This window comes from Drosophila gunungcola (assembly GCF_025200985.1).
Source record: "Drosophila gunungcola strain Sukarami chromosome 3L unlocalized genomic scaffold, Dgunungcola_SK_2 000005F, whole genome shotgun sequence".
Lineage (NCBI taxonomy): Eukaryota > Metazoa > Arthropoda > Insecta > Diptera > Drosophilidae > Drosophila > Drosophila gunungcola.
The window spans coordinates 4,857,651-4,873,477 of record NW_026453180.1 but is presented as its reverse complement, the minus strand read 5'-3'; the positions used below and the strand labels follow the sequence as shown (position 1 = coordinate 4,873,477).

Here is a 15,827-nt window from a genome sequence, read left to right as displayed (position 1 = left end):
TACAATATCGCAAGAAATGGCCTTTAAGAGATGTTTTGTTTTTTCGCTGCTTTGGCGGCGGATCTGCCGCCAACAATAAAAAACAGATAGCAAACAAGAGCAGCAAGAGAGAAATTTCCATTGCAATTTAAATTTAAATTGCGCGGATCTACGGCAGCATGGTTTTTGAGAGTTTTCCAAGCCAAATCGGAGGCAGCTAGAGCGGCACAAAAAATATAATAAAAGCAGGCACCCACAACACCATGAATGCATTCCTAAATAAATTTATTAATTTTGATGCAACTTTGTAACTACATGACTTTAACTATGTTTTCTACATAAAGTTAACTTAAATTTTAAAGAATTTAAAATTTATTATGCTTTTATACTATTATTATATTATTTTTAAGTTTTGTACATATTTCTCTGGCCGCCAGTGTGAATACGCTTTTGGATAGCAAGCAGATTTGTTTTACTCTTTGAAAGCTTTTGGATGCTGACTGAACAACAGATACGATGGCGGGTGGCGTTTACCTCCACCCACTTACCCTCCCCCTTTTTACCGCCCACCCAAAAAAAACCCCCTAACGATCCACTTTTTGATCTCTTTCTTTTCGGCTGCTCTTTTTTCGCTGCTTTTCGGTTAAATGTTGCATGCAGTTGACAAGTCGACAGCGGGGCAAACAGCAAACAGCAACAACAATCATTTCAAATTAAACGTAATTCATGGCAAAAGAAACCGAAAATACCCACCAACAAAACCGAAACAAACCAACGAAAATAATACTAAATTAAAGGGAAATTTGTTCACCGTCAACTTTTCATTGGGTGAAAGTTTTGCAGCTCTTTGCAGATTAAGATCAACCATTCGAAATGAAACGAATTGAAATTGGCAAATTGCACAGAAACCTGAAATTGGACGATAAATGAATGAGTGGCTCTATAATGTGAAAGAAATGCAGAATCATTATTTCATTTGAATGGATTCGAGAAAAATGGCCAAGGCTAAGAAGCTCCAATCGTCGAAATGCCAATTTATTTGTAGTTTGGATCGTTTCAAAAGATCGCAAATTAATGTTTCTTGAAGTTTTTGCTTGATAGGCATTTATTGACAATAAACGAAATATGATACGTTGATCTTCGGTTTTGGGAGAGTAGCAATTTGATACAAAAAGTTAATTGATGTTACATTATCTTTATTGCAATTTAGAAAAAGAGGTCCCAATAAGTTGTAACAAATATGTTCAAACAATGATACTATCAGAACCTCCTTTTCAAATTATTTTGTTTGAAGAAATCTTAAAAACAGTACCCCATATGCCCCTTGTTATTTATTCTAGAATTTTCTTAAGTAGTTTTACAAAAGCAAAACAGAAAAGCCGATGCTAACTGTATACGTTCTATTATCATGATGTTTCCTCTAACCCCTGAAAGCTTTCTCCCCGTAGCTGCTTTTATCACCTTAAAGTTCCCACATTCCTCTCGTAGTTGTTTATCGAACAGAACCCATTGTAATTAGGAATTCTGCATTTTTTTTCTCAGTTTTGTTTGCATTTTTCCATGTGGCTAGACTAGCGAAACGACTTTGTGTTGAAGTAAGCAAAATGCTGACGACCGCTTAGAGGTCGCTTAGTTTTTTTTTTTTTTTTTTTGTTTTTAGTCTGGCCATAGAATGACAACCCAACTACACAACAAAAGCATAAACATCGAGCCACATAACTCGCGCAGTTGACGACGACGTCGACGTCCTTCAAGCGAACATTAGAAGCGTAACGCCAGCTGCAATGACCTAAAGTAACCCAATGGAGAATATACCGGAGAATGGTAGAGAATCGCAGAGAGAAACGAGAGGCGAAATACGAAAGACGAAAGAGTGTTGCACAATCCGGTGACAAGAGGGCGTAGGGGGCGGTGCAGCGACAGCCGACGGAAGTGGGCGTGGCCGCATAACTCTTCAGGTGTGTTGGTACAAGTGGGCAGGCGGTGGGTGGTTGGACTTTTTCGCTTGGGGAACCACATTTAAACAATGCAGAAGAAAGATGGTAAGGACCGAGCAAACTCATATACGAAAACTGATCGTAAATTATAATTTTTTAATGTTTGGTCCCCATTTCTTTCTTTCAAAGACTGCTTATAATAATATGGTAAAAACAACGATTTTTTAACAACCGAAAATTTCCCAGAATCTTAAAAAAAGAATCCCAATGGGGCAATTATTTATAGAATTTCCAAAAAACATAAAAAATGGAAAATTCGAACCATCATTTTTACTATTAGTATGTTTAAGTTATCTGACATTTTTAAGGGGTTTATGAACTGGTTTTTCAATGTATTTTAAGAGCACTATCTAGGCTAATATTTATACTTAATTATTGTAAACAAATATCATTATCATTACAAATAATAAACTGCATTACATGTAGTAAACTGCATTACAAATAATAAACTAATATAACACAAGTTTCGTAATTTTATTTTTGGTTAAAGTGTAATAACTTATTAAGAAACTGCTGACAACTTTACAGCTCTAAAATTAACGTGGATACCGATAACGACGTGCATTGCACATTGCAGGGTATTTTTATAACTGACAATTTGAGTTGCGCCCAGCCAAGCGGAGTTAACTTCAATTGAGGTCAAACGCTCAACCGAGCGGCGGGTGCAGTGGAAAGTGGAGTGATATGGTGGAAATGGAATTGGAGTGGGTGGAAAAGTCCAGGCCAGATGATAGAGAAGTCGCCTCGAGACGCGACAAGAACTGCAAAAACAAAAACAACAGCAACCAAATATAAATAGCATCAGCTAACCAGGCCTCTGTCCGTCCGTCCGTCTGTCCGTCTGTCTCTTTCCCACAGTCGTTTTCCCTCTCTTTCGGTTGCTGTGCGTCAAGTCTAACAAGTCATCATCATAATGATCATCGTCGAGAGAACTGGAACAACGACACTATAGTCTACAGTCGGAAAGCAACAGCAGCAACAACAACTGGAAAATATTTTGACGCATAAAAGCAGCGCAAATAAAATAACAAATGGAAAAACAACATAAATTGCAACTGAATTAGACGGCAACCACTGATTATAATCATTCACCCCATGCGGGGGATTCACAGCAACACAATGTATAGTTAATAATATTGTTTTCCCGAATTGGACAAAACAAAATTAAAACTGTTGGTGGGTAATCGAAATCCACAGTCTCATAATAAAACTGTGTTACCAATTTTTTTTTACAAAATTCTCCATTATATATTTTTTAAGCACACCAATATCAACATCAAGCCTCTCGCTTTTAATTAATATTTTTATAGTCATCAATATGATATTCCTTGCCCCTTTTTTCACTTTTTTATGTTTGGAATATCATGTTACCCTTTCCAATTTTATTTTTTACGAACGTCTTTTTTGGATCATTAACGAATAGTATAAAATTTTTGCATTGGGTCTGCGCAAAGTTCAAGCCAATCCCACAGTCAAAGTTCCCAGCAGACCCAAAATACAGAAAAAAACCGGCGAATCGTTTTCAAATTTCTGTTTCCAATGTAATTTAAATGCAAATGCAAATGCAAACAGCCTGAAAAGAAGGGAGAAAAAGACGAGCGCAGACGGCCAAAGGAAATGAAGCAAAAAGGGAAAGCGTGTCAATTTGATTGAAAACACAAAATAAGCAAAACGAGTCAAAGGGGTTGGACGAACGAAAGGAAAAACCAGCAGCAGTCAAGAAATAAAAAAAATAAAAGACAGCACTGCAAATTAGAAATCGAAAAAAATGTGCATTGCACTGAGAGGTAAAGTTTAAAAAAATAAACATATAAAAGCAAAAGCAAAAGCAGACGTCAAATGCAATTTAGATGAAGCCACAACTTTAAGATTATTGATTCGCATTCCATTGATTTGTCTGTTTCTCTTTTTACTGATTTGACATAGAAAAATAAAATGTCTGGGATAAATGTGACAACAAATAGCAGCAGCATTTGAATCTGCAATCACTTGGAAGCTTTAAAATAGAATGTTCAGCCATCAATGAGTCTGATGCAACTAATCATTTATTTGCAGCATTTCTAAATGAAATATCTCAATTATTTCTTGTTTAGATTTATTTGAGGAAACATTTTGATTTTGGTTTAAAGATTTTTTTTGGCATAGACAAAAATATAATCTATTGCTGTCCACCTGCACTCCGAATTTTTCATTTAATTTCATTTTATTTAGTTTCTGTTCGTGCCTCATTATTAAGCTCATCATTATCGCATCCATATTCGTGTGTGTATTGTTCTGCTGGATTTGTCATCGTTGTTTGTGCCCATAATGACGCTGACAAAGAGACGAGTTCAAGAGTGCAATGACATTATTATATCATCCCTCTATTATGTACACTAGCAAAAAAAATATATATATATTAATTATAATTGCAAGAAGCATATTGCAAATTTAAATTGAGGAAGGGAAAGGGGTGACTTGTAATGATAAGAAACACATAATCCATTCAAACCAAAGGCAATATAAATGCATTTCATTTTAATACTATATTGATAATAATAGTTCAGATTTGTTGTTAGCAGCTGTGAATGAGATAACGAATCTCGCAAGCCTTCTTTCACCTAAAAGCTGTATAATTGTTGTAGTACGATTCTAGGTACGTTGGAAAATTTAGAAAATTCCCTTTGTAATCGGCTTGAAGTGGACATGAGCTATGGGTTGTGAGTGCGACACTTGAGTGATGAATTATTCACCCCGCCCCCGTTTTTGTCTAGCCTCGTTTTTAGCCGCACAACTGCATGGAAAATAAGCCAATTCCAACTCAGTTGCTCTGCTGCTCGCTGTTTGTGCTCGGGTATTATAAAATATATGGATCAATCGATGCAATATGAATTATAGCTAGAACTGGGGGAGAAGAGAAGAGAAGAAAAGGAGGAATTTGCTATTCCGCTTGATTGGTTGTTGGCTGGGCCTGGCGTGTTCTAGTTAATGTAATTGACACGCCTCTTTTGCATGGGCATTTTAAATTTTCAAAACGAATTTTTCACAAGCTTGTTCGCCTCGAAAACGGGAGCCATGGAAAGTCAATAAAAGCGTATAAATTCCTAAAGAGATCGGGCGAAAGAAAAACAGAAATGTATAAGAAGCTAGGCATTTCTAAGCAGATATGTATATTGTTTTTAGCTTTTTTTTAAATCCAATTACCATGCCAATTTTCCCTCCTTTAATTGCCTCTAATTACGACTTGTATTGAATAATTTTGAATGAATTGAGGAGTACGAAAACATTTCATTAACAAGCCGAACGAACGAACGAACAAGCGAGCACACGACGTATGCGCAATAAAAGCACAAAATATTACGCATACGCCATGGCGAACGCATAAAACGCACGAAATGTGTTTCATTTCAGGCAACAGCCATAAAGTCGGGCCATCAGCTGTATAACTCGTAGCGGCAAAGAACAACAAAAGGCCACATTTAATGTTATGAGCCGCAAAAACGCAAGGAAAACACAAGTTCAAAGACCCGAAAGGAAGCCAATACCGAATACCGAAGATCTCCCCCTTTTCAACGAACATACCCATAAAAGTGGGCGTGAAAGTTTACCCCCGAAAATAGTTCAACGGAAATGAAAACTTCAAGTCGAGAGCTAGAATTTCAAATGGAATTATAAGCATATGGCATGAGAGGAAAAATAAGTAGTTGAGAAAAGAGCAGGAAGAAAGCAAAAGAAACCTCCAGAAGGATAAGAAAATGAGTGGTTAGCAATAAAAGTCCATAAAAAAGGGAAAATATTCATAAATTAACATAAAAATGACGCAACTCAAAAAAAAAATGCAGGCCAAAGCTTATAAAATTTTATAGAAACGAAAAAACTAGCAAACTGTGGAAATCGCAAAAAGGAAGAGCCACTTCTCGTAATAATCAAGTAGCCAATTCTGGGAAAAAGCCAGACAAAACAGAACGCGGACAGCCAAAAAGAGTGGAAGAGAAGAGGGCCAAGCAAAAACCCAAACAAAAATTGAACAAAACATAAACTTCTTGTTTTTGTTTGTTGGGAAAACAACAACAACTCCCAGTGACATTGGGCTAGGTTAAGGGTATGATAAAGGGGGTTGTTGCTGTATAGACAGCAGACCCCCTCTGACATCACTGCTCTATAATCCATTTTTGGGGTGGTTCAAGCAACGCCAATATCCACAATTGCGGAGTGAGCTTATGTTGCAACATTTCATCGAACGAATGGCCAATGACTAATAGAATGTAAGGAGAGCAGATACAGAAAGTGGCCAACAAAAACAGAAGGCCATCAAGACAGTTCTCATCCGAAGAGGGTACGGGCTTATGGGATTCTGAATCAATCAAATTAAAAAGTTTAACATTTTGTTAATCATTTAAAAAATAACATTCCATATAATCACAAGGTAAATAACTTAATATTTACATTTACACACGAAAGTTGGCTATAAATTCAGCCTCAAACCTAAAATGGTGAGCTACAAACAACTTAACTTTTTTTAATTAGGTGGCATCGCCAGATGCAATTGTAAACAATTTAAGCTAAATTGGAGTAAAGTTCTTCTCGCCTTAAAATGGTCATTAATTGCTAATTAGTTTTCCTGTTCGCTTTGGCAATGGTAAAATTTCTAATAGTCAGCTAATATAGAGGTGCCAGACATGTAAATTAAGTTATTTATTTATTTTACACGTCTGGAATTTTTGCTAATATTGTTTAATGAATTTGTATGTGCCGCAAGAACAGTTTTATAAAATTCATAGTATAAACATAATATAAGCAGTTTGCTTTTAAATGAAGAAACAAATGAAACACATCCATAAAAGCACAAGTTAAATATTAATACAGATTTGTTTATGCCTAATTTAAAACTGTACCCTGCAGATGAGTCACTTGTGCGAAGGCAACCCTTTTTGGGACAGGGTATGCACACTGTTTCACATCAAATGGAGGCAGCGAGCAAACAAACTCATGGGGAACTATGACTCAGAGACGCAGTCAAGTACAGTGCCTAGGGGCGTGGACAAAGGGGGGCACAGATGTAGCAAAAGGGGGCAGGCAGCAGCGGCCACAGGCGGAGCAGAGAGAGGGGCAAACGACAAGTTTCACTTGGCTCGAGTGGGCTGGTGGAGAAGTTTGGCGCCGACGTCGTCCAATGAATGTGAATGTGGGCTGACAGTTGGCAGTAGTTGCACCCAATCCCCTCTCTATCCCCTTCCTCGCTACCCATGACCACCCCCTCAATTGCAAACTGAATCAGCAGAGAAACAGAGAAACCCAGAGAAAAACAGACAGAAACGAAGGCTATTAACATAATTCATCACACAAATAAGCGTTCATTTAATTAATTATACAAAAATGTAAAACATTAGATTCATAAATTATACAAAAATGCATAATTAATGCTTGAGCGTTTGTTATTGTCATTTATTCCGCTTTTTGCACTTATTAATTAAAGCTAACCAGCAGAGAATTAATAGTGAATTCCTGGCTTAGATTTATGGAATGTTTTTCAACAAGTTAAATGAGACGTGCACAGGAATTTGTCAGTTGACTTGTTGCAAAAGGTTGGGGAAAAAGGTTGAGAGCCACCCGTAAAAAAACAGTGCAAAAAATGTATGAATACAACTGTTTATCTATACTTATCAATCTTTATTTTGCAGTTTTATTATCAATCATAAACAATTCTTTCAGATAAGCACAGCTAAATAAGAACCACCTAATGACCTATATACATATATGTGTTTGCAAAGCAATCAGTAGTTTTAAATTAGTTTCTTAACTAACAGACAAACTAGGCAATAAGAAATTAAAGAATGGCCGCAAAGAAGATTACAAAAATAACAAAAGCTGTGTTAAGACATACCAATTAACAATGGAAAATAAATAAATAAAACACAGTCAAAAATATTATTCTGTTATTCCATACTGTTGATTCCGATTTAAGATATATTTTAACAAAATTACAACTAAGATGCATTTTCCTATCCAATTAACATAAATTCGCAATATCTTTAGCAAAAACACAAATAAAATTAAAACAATTGCCCTACTCAGCGGTCAACAGCAGACAATCGTGGAAACAGTGAAAAATAAGACAAGTGAAATGCGTGTGCAATGTCCAAAAAAGAATCGCAAAACAAGAAATGTAAGGCAGAAAGAATATTTTCAACTTAATTGCCCAACCAGAAAAGCGAGAAAAACGAGCACGGTCACCTTTTGCCTCCCGAAAAGACGAGGCGAAATTCATTTAAAATATTTAAATTTGTGTAATAAGACAAGAATAAACATGTATGCACCGTCTTAAAGTCAAAGCAGGCTGAAACAAAAAAAAAAAAAAAGAAGACCAACCACAATGTTGCCTAACTGCACTTTCGGCTGCAATATTTTTTTTGCCTTTCTTATCTGCATTTTATGGACGAGTTTTACAAGAAAATGTTTGCCTTTTTGCCCCTTTTTTTCCTTGCTCACATATTGCAGAAGGGTGAAGTGGATGGGACCACATTTCTGTCGCATAACTTTGCCGTGTATTTTTTATGTTTTTTTCGTTTCTTATTTATGCCTGCCAACATCAACAACGTCGAAAACGTCTTTTTGCATATTCAATATTTTCATTTTCCTGGGTTGTCTTCCTCGCTTTTGAGTTGAAACGTTTGAGATGCAAAATTTAAATTGAAGGAACTGGGCGTGGTAATTTAAAACTAGATTTGCAGGAAAACAATATATATTTTTTTATGGAATTCTCTGGAATATATTTGGGCGCAACATTTTATTATATGCTGAAGCTTAAATAAAAAAAGAGTTCTGCAATATATTAAGTAATAAACTTTTATTCCTAATATACACATTCACGGCAACCCCTTGAAATTTCCCAAAACTCAAACTTCCCGCCTGAAAAACCTTGGCTAAAACTCCATCAATCCAATCTATGAAGCACATCCGATTACATGGAAACCAAATCGATAAATTTAAAGCAATATTATAGAAGGTTTTTGTTTGTTCCTCAAACTGACGCTCCACACAGCCTTGGAGGCTAAACAAATTTGTATAATCTGAATGTATCTTAATATGTACCCATATCCGCATATTAGCAGAGAATAGAATAGAGGGGTTTTTTTTGTTCGAGCAAATAAAAAGATAAATAGAGACCCAAAAAATTTAATTTCAAAACATAAGCTTTTGTTGCTTTTTATTTTGCGTGTATTATGAGAAACGCCCCGGCACGAACGAATGAAAACAACAACATCAATTAATAATGGCGAGTAAAAACAGTTGAAAACTTGTTTTGGCTTTAAAACGTAGCAAAAGGCAAAAAGGTATAAAAAAAAATAGCGAACACCAACAAAACAGCGAAAACTCCCATTAGTCATCCAATTTTCAACTAAAAGCAACAATAACCACCGACTACACACCTGTAGAAAGCGAAAATGACAATAATAACAGGTAAACTAAAGCCAGATAGTTCGATAAGCAAAACAAATACGAGAAAAAATATAAGAAAAGAGTAAATTGTGGGTTGGTCGAGCAATTTCTGGATTTCAGCTGTTAAGCCGACAGATTTTGCAAATTAAGCCCTGAAAAAAGGATACAGTAAGCCCCCAAGAAGTGCAATTCAAACCCACAACTTTAAATCTACCATCATGTGGAGTAAGAGCTGTAGGGTAAAAACTCAGAAAATGTAATTTTTCTCCTACCACACTTTTCACTTCAAGTATTCCTGTAGGCACTATTTGAATTTTCCTACATTTCTCACATTTCCACTTTCCTCCATTTCCCATTTAAACCCCACCCATCCTTTATATCACCCATTTTGTTTATCTATTCCCACAGCGAGGAAAGGATTTTAATAGAAATTTCTCTGCAGGGCGTCCCAGCATGCAAAATGGAATTAGCAAAAACCGATGAGAGTTTGCGGGGTGTGTAGAAAAGGGACACTTGGGGAAAATTAGTCCAAACTATTTGCTGGAAACAAGATAAAAACATAATAACACTTAAAACACAAATTGAATAACAAAGAATAAATCGAATACTTTTACAATAAAATATTTTTGAGTTTTTACAAGTATTTTACACAATTTTAAATATAATCCAAAATTAAAATTTTTTTGGACCAGTGTAATTGGGAAAAGACCCAATCTGGACAAAACAGGCAAATAGAGGCACGTGTTGCGGTGGTTTTTCCTCTCTCCTGTCAACGCAGGATGAAAATGTATTCGAGCTTTTCTTTTTGTGTGTAGTGTGTAACCCAAGCCGCTTTTGACGTTGATGTCGGCGTTTTTTTCTGCAGCCTTTCAACGCCCGCGCACAATTTTCCCCATGTCGCTGTTGTTGCTCCTCAATTGACTTTCTATAATTGCGTTTAATGTGTTGTGACGGAGGCAAAGGCACTTAGGGCTACCCACCAATTACTGCTGGCACCCGCTCTACATCCCACCATGTTTTCCACCCCCTCGCTGAGCTTGTTGTGTAAGTCCGAGAATTCTATTTCTGTGGCTCGACGTTTTCTACATTTATTTCTGCCTTTCTGTGCACCTATCCTATCACACACTTTGTTGCATCGCCTCACACCTCCCTCTGTATCTATCCTTGGCTTAAGCAGCTTTGATATTATTTAATTTGTTACACAGTGGCTGCTGGGTTGTAAACTATTTTTATATATTTTTATAAGTTCTCCTTGTGTTATTTTAAATTATTTTAAAATAGCTTTCTTTAATTAAACGAGTCTGTATCCAGCTCGTATTTAAGAAGTGTACTTAGTTGCGTTGGAATAAGCTAGTTCTTTTGTTATACAATATAAAATATTACTGAAAGTATAATAAGAATATTAATTATCAAAAATGAATAACAATTTATTTGTAAGAACGAGAATCTTTTGTTTAAATTCTCTTCTTTGCGTAATCTGTCGCTATGTAAATTTTCGTGTATGTCAGTGGTTGGGTGTTTTCTTTTTTATTGGTGTTTTGAGGTGGCTGCTAAAATAAGAGCCGGCAGGTGGCGCTGCCAAAAAGTTCTGAGAAATTTCATTAAAATTGATTGATCGAAATAGAAATTGAAAGCGAAATGCGAGAGACGTTGATACGCCAAGCGGATAAAGAGAAATGTCAATTTAAAATTTAACTTATTACAGCAGCCTTCAATGCATGAACAAATTTCTTTTGCTCTCGTCACATTTCGAGTTTCTAGAACTACGTTGCCCAAATTTCGTATTCCGTGAACATAATTGCAACGCTTTATGAGCAAAGAATGGCTTACTGTACTTACTGTACTTCGAGCATCAAGAACATTTCGTGGCTTATTCCCACAGAATTCTCAATGTATCTCACTCGTTCTGCGTTGATTTCTTGTTCCCTTTTTAGTGTTGATGCAGTTTTTCGTTTAAATAAAAGTGGAAAAGGTGGGGAGGTGCCAGATCTCTGTCCATTAACACTTGTTAACCCAATTTAGTCTCAATTTCCATAGATGACATGGCACGTATCTGTATCTGTAACTGTAAAAGTATCTGTTTTTCGGTATCTCAGTATCTGCTGGAACGTTGTGGAATACAATTCGAGTAAAAGGCCCTGCATTGTCACGCACACACAGTTAAAAACTCACTCAGCGACACGACGAACAGTCGGGCAATAAAACAAGTGACGCAGACATTGACAGCCCTCTACAATAGCAGCAACCTCAAGGTTTACCGCTCTACAGTTTAAAGGGGGATACACAGTTGAGGTCAACATAATAATTTTAACGAAAGGTTTTTTTGAAAACGAAAAGATGGTTTTTACACTCAAATATTGTCGCAAATTCTTTGGCATTGCTCGAAAATGTTATTTAAATTAAAAGAATGTAACCATTAAAGATAAAAATAAAACTATAACGATAACAGCTGGGCCAAACAATAGTCCAAGTACTAATTGTTGTCAAATCACTAAAAAAAGAAGCTAATTTAAAATTTAATTTGAAAACAGTCATATTTTTGAACAAAACTCCCATACAATATTTTTTTGACCAGCGCTGTAAAGTGGGAAGCTGAAAGAGTTTAGCTATTAAAGCAACAAATTTTCTTTTTGCTTCTTAACGTGTTTGTTGTTTTTTTTTATTGTTTAGGTATTTTTTTAATAAATTTTTAAGTTGACCTCCATTTGTCGTGGTTCCTCAAAGCTGCAAACTAAAGAGTAAAACGAGAAAAGACACATAGGAGATAGCTTTTTGAAGTTGATGTTAATTGTACCCTTGAATTAAAGATACTCAAGGGGTACTTACTACTCAATAGCTTTTGTTAAGAATCACTGACTTTTATTTATTTTCATAATCAGAAGCTCTTCAAATTTATAAATTATTTTGAACTATTGAGGCTCTTTAAAAAGCTCTTTTTTCTGGCTACCGGGTATCTTTGGGTCGACTACCATATTCCCTCCATTCTCACTTGTTTTTCGGGGACTGCAAACTCAATTAAGACTGCCAACTGTATGCGCAATGAACGTCTACAGACACGCGAAACAAGTTCTCAGGCTGAAACTGGTCCGATTTCTCAAAGTTGCTGCTGCTCTGCGATGATCTTTCAGAGCAACGAGACTCAAAAATCGACGATAAACAACCGAAACAAAGTTGAAATCAATGTGTGTACATCCATAAGGAGAAAGGGGCGGCAGCTGAAAGCCATCTAACCGTGAACGAAAACAGCCTCAGCAACAGTAAACAAAAAAAGTTAAGATCTCCCCGGGAATTATCATATTCGAATACATTAAATTGAATCTCACTTAAAGCGCTTCGTGGGGATCATCTAATCGCATTTTTTTTATTGTGGCTTACCTGTAATGGAAAAAGAGAATAAAAATCATATTAAAATACGGCAAATTACAATTGCAAAAATAACACACTTTTGAATTCATTATTTAATTGAGCTACTAATGATAGAATCGTGTAGGGAATTGTTTTGTGCTAATTGTAAGGAAATGGCAGCGGAATTTTTAAAATTCAAAATAGATTTTAGGCATGTTTTTATATACCCCAAAAAACTTGTCTTTCTGGCCTCGTAGCTTCTGACCCTATCCATCATACATCAGCAAATATTGTGGTACAACGTATAACAACACCAGAAGTCAAATTTGGTGGCATGTCAAAAATAATTGAGGAAAAACCTAAGCAAAATAAATACACAACATGAAGATAATTTTTTTGCCCGTCCGCTTTTATCTACTTTATCTATCTGCCCCCTCTTTTTACTGCTGCCTTGCGTTTTGGTTAATGGAAATGTTTGCTATAGCCGACTTGAGCTGAGTATCTGTGTATCTGGCAGATACAGTCATCACGGACAGCTGTCATTTTCACGAGTTTTCATGAGTGGCGGACCCTTTAAGTGCCCTCACCCAACACCAGTTTGACCTTCTCCAGTTTTGAGTTATAACAAAACAATTTCATTTCTGACTTTGATTTCGATTTTGAGACCGTCGCTCTTTCGATCGCCAGGCCAAGATCCCTTAAATCCATGAAATATTCACTCCAGAGCCATGACTATATTCATGAAGTTGCAGAGGGTCGGTGTGTCGTTGGCTCATTTAACCATTCCGAAACCAAAACCAAACCCAAATCCGAATCTGAATTTTGTTTACCCGTTTCTCTGTTTTCGACATTTCGTTGTCTGTGCACTTTGAGCCTACGTGATGTCTTGCATGGAATTTTCATTTACATTTCTCGTTCGTCTCTTTGTGTTTGCTTCTCGCCTTTACATGTCAAACGGACAGCCAAATATATTTTCGTTCGGGCCAAAAACAAAAACTAAATCACCCAACAGCCGAAATCATTGGAAATGATTAAGATTTATTTTAATTTTAAAAGTTGTTTCAAATTGTTTTTAAAACAAATTAAAGTCATTGCTAGGAAAGGATCATAGAAACCCGAAGTAAATTGTGTGTTAAATACCAAGGGTTTGAACCTCGATTTTGCGGAAATCGCACAAAAAAAATTGTATACCTCCACTGATAAGATGATCAATTTTGTGGGTTTTATAGAATATTAAAATATACTTTGTTATATATAAGTTAGTTTACCAACATAAATGAATTTAAATTCGAGAAAAATGCCTGAACCTCTTTCATTTCGATTAGCGAGGAAAAAAATCAATGTAATTGTTGTTGGCTTGCCTTACAGATGAAGGGGTGAGCATCCCTGCTGTAGAATAAATGTTATACACGTAAGGTAAAATAAGAAACATTAAATATTTGAATACAATTGTGGAGATCTAAAATTTTTAAAAAAAATTTCAAGTGCACCAAGAGAATCCAATAAAACGAAATTTTTTGGATCCCCAATGGAATTGAAAAGTAAAAAGCAAGAAGCTGAGAAAAACATGAAAAATGCATTTTCAACTAAATTGAACTTCGCTTGACGGCAGAAACAACGTAGAACGTGTCAGAAAGGGATTGATTGACATGGTGAGCTTTGCCCTCTCGTTCCGCCATAGCCCCATCTCGCTCTACCCTCTACCCTTCTCTGTCGCCCTCAGGGCTTCTTGTGCGTGGGCTTGGTAGAATGTCTTTGAAGAAACCTTTGCTGCTTTTGGCTTTATTTTCTGTGTCGCAAAAGGGAACACCGAAGAGCACGCACACACACAGACGCCATTAACGTATCACATAACCAAGTAGCTAAAGTAGCAAGGAGTGGGAGGGGAAGGGGCAGAAGAAAGGCGGCCCAAAAGAAAGGAGGGCGGAGAATAGGGAGCCGTCTGAGTTTTAATGAGAGATGCACGCGTGTACCAATTTCCCTTTGGGAATTCATTTTGGACACGTTCGACATGTGGAACCTGTTTGTTTGGGAACCCAGACTGAGGAACCTGTTCGGAGGTTGGATTCTCCAATCAAAATCCAGGTAACTTTAGGAGCTGGGTGCTTCTGGTTTTCCATATATTGTTCTTTTGTTATTACCCCGAATGAACCTAAATATCATTTTCTATCTCTATCGCACTTAGGCTGCCATCTGTAGTGTATAGAATAGCGGTATCAGGCTGCAGGCAGCGCAGCAACAGCAGAGAAAAGGAGACAAAGTGAAAGATTCTTGTTATTAAAGATGCCCAAAAGAAGAAGCAGAACAAATAAGAACAGTAGCTAAACGAAGAGTAAATACCCAACTGTTTTTAATACCCTTCTAAGTGAGAAAAGTTAACTGGGAGTTGAAGAAATCGCTAAAGGTAATGCTCACAAAATTACTCTCAGTGACACACATTTTTTTTTAACATCCAGATTGTTTTTTAATCAACTCACTTTTAATTTATTTACAGAGAATGTTATGTATCTGTATATATAAAACTGTCTACTATAATTTAACAATCAAAGTTCACCCAAGGAGAGAAACGACGAATTTCTTAAATTAATTCCGTGTGATTCAATTAGCTTTTTTTGTCAAAACAATCTCGAGTAATTTTAAGAATATATTTGTTTACTTATCTTCACCTTGTAGAATACAAAAATAATAATGAAGTAGATTTGTAACATCCTTGTGGAGAAAACACATATACCCCTAACTTTCAAAGGCAGGAGAGCAAAGGAGAGCAGCGAGGCGCACCGGTTATGGGCAAGTGTTGGTGTGTGTATCTGTGTGAGCCGGGTGAAATTGCGAATAAAAAGAACGCCTACACAGGCAGACGGAGAAAGGGGAGAGAGCCGGTTGGGGACTTGGCTGGGTGCACAGCTGCCTAAGCTCCTTTCACCCACTCAACGTGATCCCCAGGAGAAAAAGAGGCTGAGGAAATCTTCTGCGGGGTTAGGGCTCACAGTCAGCTCAAATTATTAGCAACCGGCAGAGATTTATGGGCGAAAGTACACCGTGTACGTACGACAACAATGAAATGGCAACTAAGTAAGCGGAAACTTT

At 36.5% G+C, this 15,827-nt stretch overlaps 1 protein-coding gene and 1 long non-coding RNA gene across 4 annotated transcripts in view; one reads left to right on the top strand and one right to left on the bottom strand.

The window, feature by feature from the left end:
* The window catches only part of LOC128259023 (homeodomain-interacting protein kinase 2), a 42,679-nt gene that overhangs the window by 17,904 nt on the left and 8,948 nt on the right, over nt 1-15,827 (bottom strand). The window lies entirely within an intron of this gene.
* Nucleotides 13,117-15,138, top strand: LOC128259061 (uncharacterized). 2 transcript variants are annotated; one of them, XR_008268010.1, is made up of 4 exons: nt 13,117-14,156; nt 14,226-14,392; nt 14,464-14,825; nt 14,926-15,138. It is a non-coding gene; the product is annotated as an uncharacterized LOC128259061 (long non-coding RNA). The 2 variants fall into 2 exon arrangements; XR_008268009.1 differs by having other exon boundaries at nt 14,226-14,825.